Source organism: Culex pipiens, chromosome 3 (genome assembly GCF_016801865.2).
Source record: "Culex pipiens pallens isolate TS chromosome 3, TS_CPP_V2, whole genome shotgun sequence".
NCBI classification, from domain to species: domain Eukaryota; kingdom Metazoa; phylum Arthropoda; class Insecta; order Diptera; family Culicidae; genus Culex; species Culex pipiens.
The window spans coordinates 113143100-113163690 of NC_068939.1; the positions used below are offsets into that span (position 1 = coordinate 113143100).

At 37.5% G+C, this 20591-nt stretch overlaps 1 protein-coding gene and 1 long non-coding RNA gene across 4 annotated transcripts in view; both read left to right on the forward strand.

The window, feature by feature from the left end:
- The window catches only part of LOC120426607 (zwei Ig domain protein zig-8-like), a 772331-nt gene that overhangs the window by 545201 nt on the left and 206539 nt on the right, over positions 1–20591 (forward strand). The window lies entirely within an intron of this gene.
- On the forward strand, positions 4700–6064 carry LOC120426608 (uncharacterized). Of its 2 annotated transcripts, XR_005606723.2 has the most exons (3): positions 4786–5407; positions 5471–5842; positions 5906–6064. It is a non-coding gene; the product is annotated as an uncharacterized LOC120426608 (long non-coding RNA). The 2 variants fall into 2 exon arrangements; XR_005606722.2 differs by having other exon boundaries at positions 4700–5842.

Consider the following 20591-nt stretch of genomic DNA (forward strand, 5'->3'; position numbering starts at 1 on the left):
ATATGCAACTTATAAACTAGTGAGGACAAAAAAAATAGGTTAACCTCAACAAAAAAAAAATAGTTTAAGTTAATCTTACTTATTGAAACCTTATTAGTTTAAGTCAGCCATCAAATTAGTAAAATTCTGTAAAACTGTAACGACCTGATATAAAAAAAAAATACTTTTGAAAGGCCTCAGTCAACGACCTGATATGTTGTCAACAAAATGAAATCCAAGCCTATTTTCAAAGAATTTCTAACACATTTTATGTAAATCTTGCCGTTTGCTACAAAACTCTGCTCCTATTGCTTCACTAAATCTCACCGTTTCCCAGGATTTAAAACGCGCCCAACCAGCTCTCCGGAAAGGTTGACAGAGCAGTTAAATGTCCTGTTCCACCCCCACACTGAAGCAACACAACAAAAAAGCCATGCCACCAACTTTGAATGTCACGGCCAAAAGCTGGCCCTCGCAAGGGAATAGACCACTTTGGGAAACTCTTCCAACTGACTAACCGGGGCCCAGCACTCATGAAAATGTGCAGATTTTTTCCCCCGAAAATCATCAACAGGCCAGCCGGATTTAGCGTTGGTGGTGGGGGCGTCCTCGTCTGATGGACCGGCCATTTACCGGGCATCAGCAGAGTATCGTTTTCGATCTGTTTTTTTTCTGGGTCGCCGGGTGATGGCCACGGAGGTGAAAAGAGCAGCAGGCAGAAGCTCTATGCTGGCCCCGGAGCTCCCCGGTGATGAGGGACAAATTGAGCTTACATTATGCATGCGATGTTTTCTGTAGAGCTGCCACGAGATGGACGAGGCTTCTATTTTTTCAGCTTGGTGCTTTGGTGGACCAACTTTGCAGGATTGTTTTTTTGAACGCAGTTCATCGGACTTTAACCTTTGGGTGTTTTTTTTGATGAGTTGAATAACTGTTACAAAGTGTGTTAAAATAAATTTGAGTCAATTGGTATTGACACAAACTCGAAACAAGTTTCTTTACCGTCAGGTATATCCGTGAACTTCCAATTACCATTAAAATCATCCATTCATTATAAAGTGAAAATCCCTCGTCTTAAATTCGACCCCAATACTTTTGAAAGGCCTCAGTTGCCAATAATCACACTTTGGCAAAAGCGCTTTAATTGCCAAACTTCCACAAACAATTCTCAGCTCCCGGGGCAAGATAATTGCGTCCCACCACGGTTCCGCACATCCGGCAGCGGGCGTTTGAGAGAACCCGACCACCTTTCGTACCTCCTTTGGGCACTATTCAAAATTGCGTCGATCGCAAAACCGGTTGGAAGTGGGCTCATACTCATTAGGCCTCACCTTTTCGCTGGAAAACTTTCTCCTTGGAGGCCCCACCAACACTCCATCAAAACTATCTTCACACACACACACACACACTCCCACACCCTTTCTCACCGGTAATTTTCCATCAAAATTTTTCCCACTCCCACCCTGATCTGTTCTGCTATGATTGTGTGAGTGTGTGCGCTACACGGAAAACTACTTTAGCAAATGAAGCACCCCCGATCCAACCAAAAAGGAGCGAAGGGGAAAACTAAAGAAAGGTGGCTCCTATTTCCCGAACCCCCGAGAACTGAAGTTGGAGGACGGGGAAAAAGCAAATTCACTACCATAATCAAGAAAGTTTCCTTTATTGGTTTCTTGGTTTGTCAGAGGGGTTAAGGGTACTGGCTGAGGTAATAGACTGAGGAGCAATCTCCCAAATGAAGGCTACGGAAAAGCTGTGAGAATGTGTGAGTGTGTCTACATGTAAACAAGGTCGTGTGTGCTTTCCGAATGCACAACACAAACATTCGCAATTACAGAAGCACACATATGCTTTTACGCATCTCATTTGAAGGCTAAATTGGAATCATCAAGGAAGTTGAGATTGAGGGAGTTCGAAGAAATAGATGGGTTGGGTTGGGGTAAAAATCTTTTTCAAAAATAATTAATTTTATAGTTCAACTACCTTGGTATGCATTTTTGATCCACATAACCACACGAAATTAACTTCAGTCTTTTATTGAAACAATTCATCCATTTGACAATTTTGTTAGATAGATGAACTTTTTTAAAACGGTTTGTTTACAGCATTTTGTACCTGTTGACACCGTTGAATTCACAGCACCTCCTTCAAGCATCACGGGAATAATATTTTGTTGGGTTATTAGGATTAGGTATTGGCTTTTCGATGCCTTCCGAGCTACGATGCTACCCGAGCAGACGGAAATAACTTGGGAAGGTCAGTTTTTGATATTGTGAGAAGATCAAAATCCGTTATTGGGATGATCGGATTAGTTGTTAAAATAACAAATTTCCATAACAAAGATTTGTTCGAAAAATAACCTTAAATTTTGTAATTGCGCGTTTTGCAATAACATACTAACAACATAGAATCCAGAACAATAAAATAACAAGGTTAGTTATCTGAGCGGGGATGGGGAGCACCCAAATAACAAAAAACTGTTATGTTTATGGATTGATTTGACATAACAAAAAGTGTTAGTTATTTTTTCACATGGAAAGAGCTCAGGCGTGATTAGACAAATCTCGTCGCAAAAAATGCCACATGGGACGACTGATAGAAAAAAGGCCAACTGGGTGAGAGGGCACCACATTCAACGGTTCACCACCGGACCCGCAAAGCATATAACAAGTTTTCAACCGGCTTATTTTGTTAAGTATAAGTCAGGTGATCATAACGACAGAAGATTCAAATTGCTTGGTTTATTTTTGTTAAAATTTATCGAATTTTGAAAAGCATCCTCCATTAATCTACAATAAGCATAACTTCAGGAGTCCAATTGATTGAAATAAAAGTGATATGTTCACTTTGACATATTTTCTAAACATACCTTACACTGCCGTTCCCGCGTACTGTTTTTGATGTAAATGATCTAAAAAGTAAATATAATTGTAATTTGTAAGCATTTTTTTAATTATTGAATTAAGTTTAACCGTCAAATGAATAAATTCAAAGTGTATATCTCCAACGATGTACATGGTCGGTGAGTTTGTACTGCGAAATGAAAAAAAGAAAAACACAAAGTATCAATCACTCAGAAAATTATGGGGTTTAGTGATTTGAACTGTTTACTTTGTGCTTTGCTAAAGTTTAGAAAATTGCATATTTTTTCCCTAATTCAATTTGCTACGGTTTTTGGATATATTTATAGTCACATAAAAATGCAGTAATTTTCAAGTAACAACAAAAGCTAATTTAATTAGCGATTGCTCAGAATAACCTCCAGATTAGAGAATAAAAACGAGTTGAAAATCTTGGCAGCAGAGAGTTAAACTCGTAGTAAAATTTCCACTAGACCTTGACTGTAAAGAGCTGCCTAGCCCATTCTTAAACGGTCACTCGAGCAATGGGATTTTTTGCAAACTTAACATAACGAAACCTTTCGCCCACCCTCAGCTAACGTCCAAATCAGTACAATTTGCTGCCGATCTTTTTCCCGACTCGCTCTGAAAAGGATCCCGGTAGCAATTTAGTATGGTTTGACGTTCGCTGAGGTCCAAAAAAGGTAAACAATCACTTTTCGTGTATCAACCAAGAACTGTTTTGTTTACAGCAAGGTTTTCGCTCCTGTTAAAAGTTACTACGAATATAAAGGGATTAAAAAACACATACGTATCTGACTGAAAATAGCAAAATTCTTAACGGTTCCAACCTAACAACGCCAATTTGGGATCCCCTCAACAAGCGCCGCTTCCGGTCAAAAAGGAAAAATTGTCCCCACCGAAATTTTTTGTTTCCAGCTGGCTCGGGAGTTCCGAATTCTCAGATGATGCTGGGCCAGTGCTTACGCAGCTTCGCAACTGCACTCCGGATGGCTGATCCCGGTGCCTGTGAATAAAGGAAATTTAAGTGGTGATGTACGGATTTAGATCGATCGGCACCACGTTTCAATTAAAGCAGAGGAGACTGATACTTTGATGGAATTGACAAAATTTATTTAATAAACATGGAATTAACCTGCTGGCTTCGTCTCTCTTCCCTCCGCGAAACGAACCTGTCACCAACAAACAGCTGTCGACGCGAAAACTCTACTTGCTGAGTCGCGATTTTCAACTCGCAAAAACACATTCAATTCGCGAAAACCTTAACCAAAACAAAACACACGGTTTGTTTTTTCCACCTCAGTTTTTTTCTCCGTCATCTAAAATCACCCGTCGCGGCGCAGTGATGCCCAATCGAAACGGAATTTGCCTCGATTGCCCCGTAAGCAGACGCGGGAAATCACCCAAGGAAACGCGATCACCAAAAACAAAAGTTTTCCTTCTTCTTATTTTCCAGCGACTTCACGCACAAAAACACGAAAGCACTCGCGCCTCCTAGGCACCAACCCACCGCAACTTGTTCGCAACGAAACAAACATCAAAACAAAATGCGCAATCTCAGCGCCTGCTGCGAACGGCTCGCGACCGACCGACCGCTCAATGTTTTGACAGGGTGGGAGCTTCCACAAATGACGCATTGCGCTTTTAGTTATACAATAAAATTTAGATTTTTTTTTTTTTCCCCCCGATCTGTGTGAAAATTCAATATCGGTTATTTGTAACTACCGCTTAAAACCTGATAAAAAAGGTTAGTTAAACTTATCGTAGCCAAATAAAATTATAATTACAACTAAATCTCGCGCATTCCAATACACGTTTAAAGAATGTGTTTATAAGATGATGATCCCAATGTTTACATTGTGAATCGGAAGTTATCAAAACCGCAGAATAAGTTCTCTAGTTTTGCTCGTTATTTGCATAATATGTTTGTTTATCATAATAATTATTTATGCTAGAATGTTAGGTACGTCATTTGCGACAGAACCTACTGGTCGATTTGAAGCTGAATGAATCGATTAAATCGATCAGTGCAATATCGCATGCAAGTAAAGTGCATTGTAAGTTGCATGCCACCAAGGTGGCGTTCTTTTATTACGTGACGCGGGAACAGGAACAAAGTTTGGTCATCAAACAATAATAACAACAAAAGACGGACAGTCGGCAACTGCAGTGCAAGTTTTCGGTCGTTGTTATTCATGCTCAAGTTGAATGAAATCGAAACGATGGAATAATGCTGCAACGGGGACGGAAAGAGCGGAACTTTTTGTCCAGGAGCTGCGCTTGCTGCCGAGCCACTTGACGATGGTGCGCCCTGCAGGAGATGATCGAGTACCGTGAGCAGCCAGCACCGCACCAAATGTGATGCTGATAAATGTCTGATCAGGATGCCGGAACAAGTAGTTAAACACGACCGGAAGATTGTTAAAAACTGCCCTTTTTGAAGATGGTGCTGCCGTACCTGGTCCCGGAAAGAGGAAAATAGTTCTAGAAGGAGCGTGTACGGTTGGTGCCAGTTTTGGACTACACGAGCCTCCTTCACTAGAGATTTAAAAAAAATCGTGCAGCAGGTGAGTTTCAACAATGTTTAATAAAGATTTTATTTAATTTTTAACTATGATTTGTTTTTACAGATATTTTACAGGTTAAACGCTGAACTTTAGAGCGTAACTGGACCGGCCAAGTCATTCTGCTGATTTGTAACGAACCTACGCTGGCAGTTCCGGATTAAGTTTGGTATTGAACGAATCGTTCTGTATCGGACTGTGCAACCAGGAGTTGGCGCAAGAGCTGGCGCTTAACGAACATGGCCGAGGGACGGATTAAGCGCGCCACAAATCTGCTTTTCGTTCGGGATCAGTCAATTCCGCATTCCGCGCCAACCTTACAATTTTAGTCGTGCAAGCTCGGGCTGTCCACGGCACTCTCGATCGTCGGCTTTAACCCAGTGACTAACGCACGAGACACCAGCACGGCCACTGAACACGTTGGAGACGTTTGGTTCGGTAGGTGTTATTCCTCCACGTGATGCTCCAGAAATGTTCATGACAAAATATCGCTTCTTTCAGGATGATTCCAAGGTGGCGTTGATGTGGGCCTAAGTCAACAGTGCCTGTTTCGGAAGTGGGACAGCGTTTCTCGCGTGACCCGCTTTACTTTCCATAAGTCACCGCCGACAATAGCAACTGCGAGGGCTCGTTGGAAAATACTACCCGTACCGGAAGTTACCACCGCTTCCTTTTTGCTAGTAAAAGGACGATCTTTGCTTGACGAAAGTCACCTAGCGTCATCACGAAGTAATCGTCGTAAAAACGGCGACCGGCCCAGCGGCCTTCGTTAATCACTTCCGTCAGAATAAATCGATTGCTGCAGCTGATTATTCAAAAGTTTAGGACTCAATAAAGCTGGAACATTTATTAAAGTGAAATATGTAAAGTAAAACCTTAAAAATGTAATAAATGTCATAAAATTTAACCATTTACTATTTTAAAGCTGAACAAACAGCTTTGGGCATAAGACAATTAACTACGTCGAATAAAATCTTAAACGATTATTTTTTTTAGCCTAAAAAATCTAAATAACATAGAGAAAACATTTTTTATTTAAACAACATCAACAAAAATCAAACAGATTTTGATAAATGCCAATTGTTTTTATGCCATTTAATAGTTACAATAAACAAAAAGTGATATTTTTCTGTTACCTCATGCTCGGGTCGGGTATGAAAAACATAACTTAAACTGTTATTATCGTCTTATTCCTCATTTTCAATGGAATAGCAAACCAATAACAGTTCCTGTTATTATACAATAAAATGTAAAAAAATAACTGAAACCGTTATTATGATCTTATTACATATTTCCAATGGAATATCAAACCAATAACAGTTCCTGTTATTATGGAATCAAATGGTAAAACATAACGTAAACTGTTATTATTATCTTATTCCACATTTCCAATTGAATATCATCCCGATAACATTGTTTGTTAAAATAACAGAAACTGTTATTATTTTTTCTTCCAAAATTTATTTGCAAGAATATTCAATAACAGTTTTTGTTATTTTAACAAAATCTGTTATTGAAATGACATGAATTTTGTTATTACCGTCTGCCCGGGTATGGGAAGGTATTTTTATTTTACACACCAAATCACTCGCGTATAGTTATTTCAAATACAAAATACATGTAGCTTAACACCACGATTACCCAGATGACTTAAACCGTCAGCGTGCCTTTCGAGCAACGATGACATAGAAAGGACTTCTTCGATTGTATCAATCAATCAGCAAAAGAAACGAAAATGAACACAAAGCAACCAGACTACGCATCCCCCCTTCCAGCGAACTAATATCACGATGAAGTTTCTTCAATATGATCAAGCTGGTTCCTGGCTAACCGGGATCGGTCAATATGACTCCATTGGGAATCTGGAAATTGTTTTGAATATTGTCAATGAGTTTTAGGGATCAACTCGACGTCGTCGTGCTATCTTGTCGCACCCGCCATTGCGACGTTCCGAGAAAAACGCGTTTTAATGTTTGACCTTAAATAAACAAAAACGAGAGCACGCAATGTAAACAATAACAAACACGTTTTGTTTGGCTGACCATTCTGTGCATTGTCCCGAAGTTTGATTGAAGTTGGTTGCTGGAGTCCCGAGTTATAATTACAAATGTATACGGTAGTCTAACTTGTACGTGCGTCAAACGCGTTCTGACCTAAAATTCCTTTGGCCAGTTGTTGCACTTACATCCATTTTCATGGAGATAGCACGACAAGATTGAAACTACTTTCATATGAAAAGTGACAAAAATTTTCGGAGCTTTTTTGGTTTTCATTGAATACCTCAGGATTGAAATCAAAATTTTGGGGATCTGTGAAGGTCAAAAGATGAGGCATTGTGAGCTCATAAAATGGCGTTTTTAACTCAATTTGGCCCGAAATGCACGTACGACAAGTTAGCACGACGGCGTCGAGTAAAATGACATCGTTTAAACATAAAATACCTAGTCTTTGAATTGATATAAAAAGTATCGAAATACCTGTCGAATGCAACCGTGAACAATTCGATTGGTTTAGTTGACGGGGACTCAAATAAGTATTTTTTTCGGTTATGGCTGATTCCCGGTGACCATATTGGCTAAATCTGAAAGCAAAAAACATATTTTTTTCATTTTTTTAAATATATGTTTTGAAGTTTTTGGTCGATAACCAACGCAATTTTTAATATCTGTTTTAGGTCAAAAAGAAGATGAAATCAAATCAAAGAAATTTTCGGAATGAGTACCATTTACTGAGGTCAATCGGAACTACAGTCTGAATAGGGACAGGACTTCTAAAGAATTAAAAAGCTTTAAATTAGGAAATCGATGTACTTATTTAGTTGATCTATATCTGTCCTAACCGTAACCAATCAAAAATATCTGAATATAGTGCAATAACCCGGCTAAACAGCTGTTCCAATTCGCCCCAACTGTCCCGGTTTGCCCAGATGACGATACAATAGATTGTAGAACGCCGAATTTCGCTGATTATTTTTTAAATTGGATTTTGTTTGCTTTTTGTATCAGCTATTTATATTTTATCAGTTTTTTATGCATTCTGACTTGGTGCCTTCCTCACATTTAGAGGGTAATGCATTCCAAAATAGATACAAAAGGGCGGACCTTTCAGTGTTCTATCAACTTGATTCATTATTCATACCATCAGATTGGGTAGTCAGATCTTCATAATTCAGGGTTGTGCTTACAACTTTTGATAGGGTTATCAGATCTCCAATCTATTGAACTCGTTTGAAAGGTCTTTTGAATACCTTTCTAAAAATGTATAACATGACGGGGTTTCTTACAAAAACCACCCTTTTTACAATCTTCCGGACTTTTGCTAAAATTGTTTTTTAACATAACTTTTGAAGTACTAAACTAAACTTTATAATTTTCAATAGCGACTTATGGGACCCCAAGATGGATCGAATGAGACCAGAACGGTCCAAATCGGTTCAGCCAGTGCCGAGATAATCCAGTGCCAATTTTTTTGATCAACATCCCACCACACACACATACATTTCCTCAGAATTTGATTCTGAGTCGATTTGTATACATGAAGGTGGATCTAGGAGGTCAAATTGAGAATTTCGTTTTCGAGTGATTTTATAGCCTTTCCTCAGTAAGGTGAGGAAGGCAAAAATCCAACAAAATTTAAGGATTTAATATGAGGGTCCCACTAAAACTAGACATTTTCAATTTGAAATAACTAAGTCTCATGATAACTAAAAGTTTATTGATGGTTTAAACAAAATATAGTTTAAAATGCATGTTTAACATTAGGCTTTTTAAGTTATTTTAGCAGAGTGCAGCCTGCCCATGATCGCATAAATGTCCCATATGCATTTTCATCGTTTTTTAGTCAATGATGCAGTTTGGTTCAACATCGTGTACTCTTTCAGAAATGCCTATAACATGCAGTACTTTGTTCTAGAAATCTGGAGGAAATCCACTTTTTTCACGAAAACTTAACACGTAGCCTTATGTGTGGGACAAACTTCAAATGCGTTTTTCTCAGCTTGCTGTTTTTGCATATGGGACATTTATGCGAACATGGGCAGTGCAGCTGCGTAAAAAAATATATTTTTTGAATTAGGGTCCCCGTGAAAATTTCATTTTCTAACGTGAAATATCCCTAAGCCTACTTTATTAAGAGTAGGTTTTTTTTTGAATTATTTTTAATCACTTGAAAGCCTTGTTTTGTCGACCAGTTTCCTAGAATTTCGCAAAAAAAAAATATCCTTTGTCATTCAATTCCATACGTCCGAATAAACCAGCTTGCATCATTAGTTTCTTCATACAAGTTTCCATACAAATTTGCAGGCTGTGCGTGGAAAATTGATATAAAAACAATCTAAAATCTGTACCTCGAGAAGGGATTTTCTGATCGATTTGGTGTCTTCAGCAAAGGTTTTGGTCAGGACTATTCAAAATTGCGTTTTTCGTTGATTTTCGTAATTGAAAGACGCAACTTTTGGTACCATCGCTGAAATTTTAATGTTATCGCAGTTTCAGTGAAAAAAGTTGATTTTTACCTGTTTTCGTCATTTTCCCGTTTTTGCGCGCGGCGCGTCGAAAAACTCAGTTTTTATGTTAAAAAAATTGTATCTCCGAAACGTCTTAATGGATATTCGCAATTTTTTTATATGTTATGTAAAATATTACAAGGAATCAGGGAAAAATATTTTCAGACATGGGCTCTTTGGTCCCGAGACCTTGAATTCGGCAAATGAAATTTTCATAGGACCTTTTCAAATATTCAGCTAGTTTTTTTGGACCTCAACATATTTTTCCTTAAAAGCCCAACTAATAACCTTTCTTTTGAATTGTGGCGCTCCAAAATTGATTAAAAATTAAAATGTGGTTTTTGCGAAAATCGACGAAAAACGCAATTTTTTGGACCACCCTATTTCGGATAGAACCACCCTAAACGCCAAACAAAAAAATACGGGTCTAATCGAGAAATAAAAAGTGAGAGTATATGCGTGCAACATGGAGTTAATCTTTTCAAAGTGCCATGGTAATCTTCACGGCAACTTCACAGAAAGTTTAACTCCATGTTGCACACACTCTCACTTTTAATTTCTCGATTATTTGGGCCAAAGAACCTCCACTCCAAACTTGAGCCAAATCGGAGCACTTTTGATTTGGAGACTTCCTGTTTGACGTGGAATGGCTGAATAGTTAGTTGAATAATTTAACAACTTTTTGTCACATAAGAGTTTAAGTCACATTATTTGGTCCTACTGTAATGTTAGTCCCAACTTAAAAAATCTGGAATACATTATATTTTTCAAAAAGTTGGAAAAAATCACAAGAGTTTCACTTTTGTTATTCCAACGATTTCCAACATATCATCGATTTTAAATGTAGGTCAATTGGGTAGAACTTGAATATTTTTTTTTTTGTAATATTTATTTATTTTTTTAACCCTCTACAACCCAACCCCGCCTTTAGACGGGCTTCGATTTAAAAATCGCCAAAAATCCATTTTTCAACCAATTTTTGATCATGCAAAAAATTGGAGAAGTTACTTTAAAAACATGAAAAAAAATAGATAGGCAAAATGTAATGATAGGAGGTGCATAACTAGCATAACTTGACCAAAAAATAAACTTCCGTCATACCCTGTAGCTTGGCACTTTTAGTCTAACTCAATACTAGAAAATGAAAAAAATATCGAAGATAGTCTTGTTTTTGTGATAAAAGGCTATTTAAAAAAAAACTTTTTTTTAAAGACAAGCAGAACATTTGGAAGACTCGTGGTGCCAAAAACGGAATGACGCTGTAGTCCGAAGTCACCAAATCGATTTGAAAATCCCTTCTCGAGATACAAATTTTCGAATGCATTCAAAGCAGTTTTCTATGGAAAGCCCCCAAATTTGTATGGAGACCTGAATGAAGAAACTAATGATGCAAGATTGTTTACTAGGACACAAGGATGGACAAAGTTGCACACAAATAAATATAATATATGGTGAAATTTGCGATTTGCGAAGTTTTAGAGAACTTCAAAATGATGTTTATAAAAGCCCAATAAACATTCAAATTAATTCAATCGACCAATCCATGGCCCACTCACCCTTTTGATTTGATGTCTTCATTTTAAAACACACGACAGATTGGTTGAGCGCGCTCAGCCGGAAGCAAAAGGTTGACATATTTTCCATCTATATTGGTTCTTCGGAGAAAGCTTTCCCGTGATGACGAACGGATTGTCACCTTATCCCGCTCCCCTTTCTCCCTCTCCTCAACTTCCGGTTCCGGTATCCGGGAGGGTGGATGCTCCTGGGGTCCCCCTCCCCGGGAAAAGAACCACCTTCCGCCATTTGTATGTGTGTGTGTGTGGTGATTACTTGCTTATTAGATGACTCCGGCTCTGAACTCCCACTCCCACAATCGTCTATGCCAACTTCTACCTGGTTGGGTTTGGTCTGGTCTGGTTGGTTGGTTGGTTTGTCCTTCTTTATTGACATTTGCTTCCACTTGGGCTGATGTTTACGGATGGCCGAATTTATTTTTCCTGCGGAGACAGAAAACGACATTTCTATTTCTTCGAAGCGACACAACCTACCTGCGTTAACCCTCGAGTGTCTTGTTGGTTTAGCGTTTTCAAGTTTTTTTTTTTTAAATAACTTATCAGGTTTTTTGTATTTTTTTGAAAATTTATTCGATCTTTCATGGCTACAATCCAGAGGTTGTTATTATCTGCTTTGAATCATTTCTATTGCTACAAAACGTCAAGGGTTAGCGGAAAACCAACAACCAACCGGCTCGGCGTGGTGGCGTTTATTTGAGCACAGCAGGGATGAAGTATTTGGGCCCGCTACGGTGTGCCACGTGGAAAGTCAAAATTGGCACTCTGGTGTTCGGTGAAACGCGCTTCCTCTTGCCAAGGGGACCGGCTACCGAGATCTCGATGGGACCTCGTGGGTTTATTGGAAAACAAATCGAGCTGTCGCAGCGAGAGACTTCCACGAAATATGCTGAAAAGATGATTTTTTTCTCCTCAGCGATTGGATATGAATGCGCCGTCACCGATGAACTGTGCTGATTTGGGTTATTTTTATGATTTGGAAATGCTGTGATGTGGATTAGGAATTTGATCGATCAAACTTGTTAACTCGCATGTTTTGTAGCCCTTGATTTAGGCGAATTAAAAATATGCCGTTTTCAAGGTAATATTTTATTTGTTTTGAACCCAAATTCAGTCCACCCAAATTCAGTCCACATTACCCGGTTAAAATCCTTTTTTTTTATTTACGTTGTATGCTAACGACATCTTAATTTTTTTTAATCAATTCAGTTGAAGTCCATCATCACTTTTTAAAGTACAGTACATAGCACATACAGGGCTTTGGGACACGGGAAAAATATTTTTAATTTAAAAAAAATATGATCAATTCTCCACCAAACCCGGGAATGGATTTAATATAGGACTTAATAATTAATATGCAAGGTTAAATTTTGTCCAATAAATTCCGGTTTTTCTTACTTTTTAATATACTGTCAATGATTGTCCATTCCTGAAAAAAAATTAAGTTCAGAAAACTTCCTACAATTTCCTACAAAAAAACATTGAAAATTGAACCACTAGTGAATGAGATGCAGCGGATCAGGGTTGTTAAAATATCAAAATATCAGCTCTCAGCATCTACAATTATCTCGCCTGAATATTCATGCCTCAAATACAACGGCTCTTCTCTCTTCATTGAAACTCTCAGCGCCGAACATAGCCGCCCAAGCAGCAATTACTGTTGCCAAGCCTTATTTGCAACTAATTCAAAACAATCCAAAATTGCTGTGGCAACATTTACGCAACACTTCTGGAGACAAAAAAAGCGCACTGCAACGAAGCGATTGGCAACAATCGCCAGATAGTTGTAAACGTGTTACAGCAACGTTTCTGATGTGTAGTAAACTAAAAACTCAAAACTGGTAAACTTAAAATGTCGTCAAACGACCATTTTCTGCAAATTTACAAACCAGACTGAAGACCTGTCGTCCCCGACGAAAGTCTTACGACCCGATCGGTTCAAGCACACCCACACACGCTCAAGCGCCGCGCGTTTCCGAACCGACGTTTTGCCGACGTTCATTAGCTTCGCAACCATGGCTTTCTACCTAAGGTACTCGCGATTGAGTGTGTAGTAGTGCGGTTGTCAAAATCGTTATCTCTGACTCTCTCACTCACTCACTGATATACAGCCTTGCTTCGCAACCATCGGTCTTAACCGCTCTCTTCAATTTCTCTCTCTTTCTTTTCCAACGCTTCACGTTGCGCAGACATACCCAACCTAGACGAAGCACTCACACTCAAACAGCCATACATGCGTTGCTGACCCTTTTCATGACACACGAGGTTGCACTCGCGTCGTGTGCGTCGTCGTAACAATCGAATTTCGGCTCTAACATTTGAAACGGTCATAGTTTATATCTATTACATATTTTTCATTTGATAATTTAATCAATCAAGTTTATTTTTTTTTTGCATCATTCCTTATCTTTGTCTTATTCTCTACATTATCCCCCTTCTCTACTCTCTTTTCCTTTCTTTGGTTTCTGTCAATTTTCAAATATTTCAATTTGAAGCGCCAAAAAAATACAATGTTATTCAAAATCTATTTTTAAGATCCTGGTTATGCGTAATTATGCTGTACCTGATGCTCAATTCTATGCTTTGTTTTATATTGTGGATATCTGTCAAATGAATCGAAATTTAATTCCACGTGGCAGCAAAAGATTCCAATTTTACAGTTGACCAAGTCTAAACCAAGTTTTAAAATGTAAGCAAACGGTGCACATCAACCAGAGCTTTGACACCCAGATTTTTGTTACATACATTTTAGTATCTTCAAAACTACAAGTTCTATCGAAATATTTTTTTATTTATCCCCTGTACTGTCCACAAAGTAATTTACAGCAAAGTTTGATTAATTCTACAATCCTGTTATTGCAGGATTTGGTCCGTAAGTTTGACAAATTTGGAATAAGAAGACAACAACTTCCTTGGTTGCTGTGTACCCTTAAAGTTATTATTTTCAAACTCGAGTAGTATTTTTTTTCTTTGGTTTACTTTATTTTATTTTAATTTTTTTTTGAACTTCATCGTTTTTTTTATTAAACCAACTAACTCAATCTTTTCTCTGCTCAATCTTTTTTTCGTGTTTTTGTAACATACATATTTTTCCTGTCGTTAAAATTTATGCTGTCGTTTTTTTTCTTTATCTATTCATAGAAACTTTTTTTTAATTTTTTTTTTTTTGGGTGTATTTGATAAACAATATATAAGTAACAATATATTACCTCTTCCTTTTCCTTTTGTTCAATCTACTTTAAATATTTTTTTTTTTTTAATCATTTATAATGTTTTCACCCAATCCACTCTTTGTGATCCTTCAAACTCTTTATTGTTCCCCGCAATTTTCTGATGATGATTTCTAGATTTCTTACATTTTATCTTCTCAAATACATAGCAAAGTATTTTAATAATTCAAATTGTTTTGTAATTTTAAGATTTTTATTCTGTTGCTTATATTTTTCTTCAAACTCACTGCAATTCTTAATATTATTTCGCATCATTCTAATTCCTTATATGTGTCACTTGGTCATTATTCCCAATTTGTTTTCAGACGAATATATTTTTATAATGAATTTAGCAATCTAGGCCATCGTACTTCAAATTTCTTCAAAGTTGACTCGACAGGACAGTACGACAGTTCTCTTCCCATTTTCTCTTATATTTTATCTTCACCGATTTCAATTTCCGATTCATTTGTTTTAATGTTTTCATCTCATTCACTCATAGTAATGCACCAAAATGTTATTTTTTTTTTGTTTACTTATAATTTTAAAGTGTTGATTTCTAGTTTATCGTTTCTTACATTACTCTCTAAATTAACTAATGTAATCAAATTTAATCAAACTTATAAAGAAAATTCTTTTAATTTAATTTTCTTCAAAGTTCCAATCAATGTTAATATATTAGGCATTTTGATTTCCAAACTACCATTTCTTATATTTTCTCGTTAAACTGACAGATTTTTTGTTTTTTCAGAACCATTCCAAACTATTTTGTTCTTCAGAAAAAATCACATCAATTTTATTACCTCCAGGAACATAGTCTAGAGCGTGTAAATCGTAAAGTACGCTTCCATTTCCTCTTAAAACTCCTCTTAATTTTGCTCATTGCGTTTCTTCTCTATAATTACTTCTATTTGATCTTCCAAAGATTTCCTTCCATGCTACCGTTTCTTTAATTTTTGCCTTGAGCTGACTAAAATTGAAATCCTTAAAAATTTCAGTTCAATGATCAATATAAGGCGAGTAAGTTGCGAATAAGTTTCCAAATTACCGTTTCTTACATTGCCTTCGTAAACTTACTGAGATTTTATTTTCTCCATAAATGCAAATCAGAACCTTCCAAAATTATTCCCAATTGATTTTTTCCTGTTATCAAATACAAAAATAAAACACTTTTACTAATATTTTCTCCAGAAACTCAGTCAACATTTTCAAACTCGACTGTTTTTCTCTTCTTATCTTATTTTTTTTATTCTCTCTGATTTCACTGATTTTTATTTTATTTGTTGTTTTCATCTCATTCACTTTTAGAAATGCATCAAACACTTGTTTATTGTTTTCCATTTTAGATTAATGATTTCCAGAGTATCGTTACTTACATTTTCTCATTAAACTAATTGAAATTTTTAATTTCAATTAAAGTCATTGAGATAATCCCTTTTAACTTAATTTTCTCCAGAAATTCTGTTCAATGTTAAAAATATGGCGTGTTAATTTCCATGCTACCGTTTCTTGCATTTTTCTTGAACTGACTGAAATTTTCAGAATAATTCACATTTATTAGACACTTTTCTTTCCTTGAGAAAAAATCACTTTGTTTTACTTCCTCCAAGTACTTAGATTAAAAACTTCGAAAATTATTCCAAATTATTTAGTTCCTCTTGATAAACTGTCACTTTGATTAAATTTCTTCAAAAACTTAATCAAACAAAAAGCATGTAAATCCCAAAGCACTATCTTTCAACCATCTCTGATATTTTTTCTTCATACTGTACCAATTGCGTTTTTTCCTTTTTTTTCATTCGACTGATAAAAAAAATTCCAAATGATTCCAATTTTTTTCCGTTTATTTTATGTTTGAGAAAAATTATTATTATTTTATTTCCTTTAAACACTAAAATAAGAAATTACTAAAATAATTTTTCTCCTTTTCTCGATAAATATAAACATTCTTTTTGATTTTCTCCAGAACCTCATGTAGGTTTCCAAGCTACGCTACTTATATTTACTTATTGTCTGAAATTATTATTATTTTTTTATTTGATACTTTTTTTCGATTGGAAATTGTGTTCAATGACCCATGCATTCTTGCTACCATTTCTTACAGTTTCTCCTTACACTGGCTAAAGTTTACAATTAATTCAAATTATTTAATTTTTTTTGATTTTATCCTTTTTTTTGTGAAAACAAATCACTTCTATTGAATTCTATGAACAAATTATATGCGTGTCTTTCGTCATTTTTTTTAAGCTGTCCTTAATTTTCAGGAGCATTTTAAATTATTGTGTTCTTAAATTTATTATTTAAAACATAATTTTTATTCAATTTTCACTAGAAACTCAGTTTAATGATCAACAAAAAGCGTTTGGTTTCAAACTTTACCGTTTTGTACAATTATTCTAAAATGACTTAAATTTTCAAATCATTCCAAATTATTTCTCTCTTGTATTTTCAGTTTGAGAAAAAAACTTTTATTTCTTTTCTCCTTTGCTATAGTTGTTTTGCTTTAACTAATTGTTAATTATTTTGCCGTTTTTTTTTATTCCTCGGTTAAAAAAATCATTGCATTTTTTAATATTTGATCAATTCAAAATTTCAGTATAATGATCAGTTTAATGGTAGTCAAACCACCATTTCTAACATATTTTCATTTAACTGACTGTAACTCACTAATTGTTCCATATTATATTGGGTCACTTTTTTCTTGTGAAAACACTTCAATTTTATTTACTCCAGAAAATCATTTCAATGGTCAAATATAAGGCTTGTAGGTTTCTTATCTACCGTTTCTTATTTTTTTCTTTTGTCTGAAAAAAAACTGTTTTTTTAAATTCCATTCCTTCTTAGTTCAATAAATAAATGTAATGCGTGTAGGGTTCTACACCGTTTCTTACATTTGCTCCGTAATTTCTGTATTTTCAAAATCACGGCTGATTATTTTATTTTATTTTATCCTTGATAAAAAGCACATTCTTTTGTTTATTTAGTTCAAATATTCCAAGCTACCGTTTATACATTTCCTCATTTTATAGACTCATTAGATAGACTAAAATTTTCAAATATTCCAAATTATTTAGCTCTTTTTGTGAAAACAAAACTTCTAATTCATTTTTTTTCAGAAAATCAGTCCAATGGTCAAATGAAAGGCGTGAAGGTTTCTAATCTTCCGTTTCTTACATTTTCATTTTTTTTTTATTATTTCCACTTATTCCATTATTTTGGTCATTTTTCGAGAAAAAATGCTTCTATCCAGAATCTTCCGCCATTGCTCACCAGATGCTTCTTCGTTGAAATCGAATCAACCTTTAACCGAAGAGGAAATCCTAACTGCTGCCAACAACGTTCCCCGCTGCGCCAGGTCTCTTGCTGCGATAGACATCGACGAAGACACCATCTCAGCAGCAGTGACCAAACTGAAGCACTCTAGCTCCCCAGGTCCGGACGGGATCCCCTCGACACTGCTAAAGCGATGCTCATCGGTGCTTTTAGCGCCCCTGCTGCACCTGTTTCGTCTTTCTCTCGCATCCGGAAAGTTCCCGCGTGCCTGGAAGCTGGCTTTCATATTTCCAGTGCACAAAAAAGGCGACCGGAGAAACATCGAGAACTACAGAGGTATTTCCGCATTGTGCGCCGCGTCGAAATTGTTCGAGTTGGTGGTGATCGATCCCATCTTCGCCCATTGCCGCCAGGAACTATCCAGCGATCAACATGGATTTTTCCCAAATCGTTCCACTGCCACGAATCTGCTCTGCTTCACTGAGTTCATTATTGAAAGCTTCGATAATCGTTCTCAAACTGACGCCGTTTACACAGATTTGTCGGCTGCGTTTGACAAGATCAACCACAGTATAGCCATCGCCAAACTTGAGAAGCTCGGATTCTGTGGTAGTCTGCTGGCATGGTTCGGGTCGTATCTCTCGGGACGCTCGTTGCGGGTAAAAATCGATGACGCGCTTTCCGAAAGCTTCGATGCCACCTCTGGTATAGCTCAAGGCAGTCACATCGGTCCGCTGGTGTTCTTGTTCTACTTCAACGACGCCAATTTTACCCTGAGCGGACCCCGACTTTCCTATGCGGATGATCTCAAGCTGTTCGCCAAGATCGACTGTCTTGAAGATGCCGAAGCCCTGCAACGCGATCTGGACAAGTTTGCTGGTTGGTGTGAGGCGAACTGCATGATCCTAAACCCCGAAAAATGCCAAGTGATCACCTTTAGCCGGAAGCACACTGCAGTTCTCTACAACTACAAACTGGGCGACACGCTGGTGCAACGAGTTGATCACGTCAAGGATCTTGGTGTCATACTGGATTCAAAACTGACTTTTAAGCAGCACATTTCCTTCATTACTGCCAAAGCATCCCGACAGCTCGGCCTGGTGATCCGTATGACTCGCCACTTCACCGACATCCACTGCCTGAAAACGCTGTTTTGCTCGCTGGTCCGGTCATCACTTGAATACTGCTCGTCGGTTTGGAATCCTCACTACAACAATGCGGTGTACCGGCTCGAGAGTATCCAAAGAAGGTTCGTCAGATACGCCTTGAGATTACTGCCTTGGAGAGATCCCCATCAGCTGCCGCCCTACGAAGACCGCTGCCAGCTCATGCATCTGGATACCCTCCAGCTGCTTCGTGATCTGGCCCGTGCATTGACTGTGTCAGACGTATTGACAGACAGAATTGACTGCCCTTCTCTCCGAGAAAAGATCAGCTTGACCGCACCTGCCCGCCAGCTACGTCACACGCCAATCATGCAGATTCCTTTCCGCCGTACCAATTACAGTGCCAACGGAGCTATCGTCGGACTTAAGCGGGCATTCAATAAAGTGTCCAATGTTTTTGATGTCAGTTTGTCCCGTGATGTGTTAAAATCTAAGTTTTTATCAGTGTTAAGACGACTGTTTTAGTTTTAGTTTTAGTATTAAGTTCATTTGGGCAACAAGTGCCTGTTGAGAAATAAACAACAACAATAATTACAATACTCTTTCCATATTTAGATTGTCTTCATTAACTGCTCATATTCGAACACAACTTTTCGAAATTTACCTGAGCCTGCGCTCAATTACCATGTTGAGTTTTTTTTTAATCCAATTTTCGTACAGAATCAACTTGTTGAGGCTTTCGTCAACAGTTTCTTTGCACAGTTGAGGCATTCGTTAACTTTTTGTTTTTTTTTTATTTATTTTGGAGCAGTTGAGGCGTTCGTCAACTCTCTTTATATTCTCACAGTTGAGGCATTCGTCAACTGTATTTTTCAATTCATTACTCCCTCTGTTCTTTCAATCCTCACAGTTCTCAACTCTTTCAATCATTGCAATGCAACTCTCCTTAGTTGCTTGCTATTTTATATTGATGATTTCCATCACATTCTGATCATCCAATCCACTCCATACGTACCAACCAACTGCGCCATGTAGTAAACTAAAACTCAAGCTAAAACTGGTAAACTTAAAATGTCGTCAAACGACCATTTTCTGCAAATTTACAAACCAGACTGAAGACCTGTCGTCCCCGACGAAAGTCTTACGACCCGATCGGTTCAAGCACACCCACACACGCTCAAGCGCCGCGCGTTTCCGAACCGACGTTTTGCCGACGTTCATCAGCTTTGCAACCATGGCTTTCTACCTAAGGTACTCGCGATTGAGTGTGTAGTAGTGCGGTTGTCAAAATCGTTATCTCTGACTCTCTCACTCACTCACTGATATACAGCCTTGCTTCGCAACCATCGGTCTTTACCGCTCTCGTCAATTTCTCTCTCTTTCTTTTCCAACGCTTCACGTTGCGCAGACATACCCAACCTAGACGAAGCACTCACACTCAAACAGCCATACATGCGTTGCTGACCCTTTTCATGACACACGAGGTTGCACTCGCGTCGTGTGCGTCGTCGTAACAATCGAATT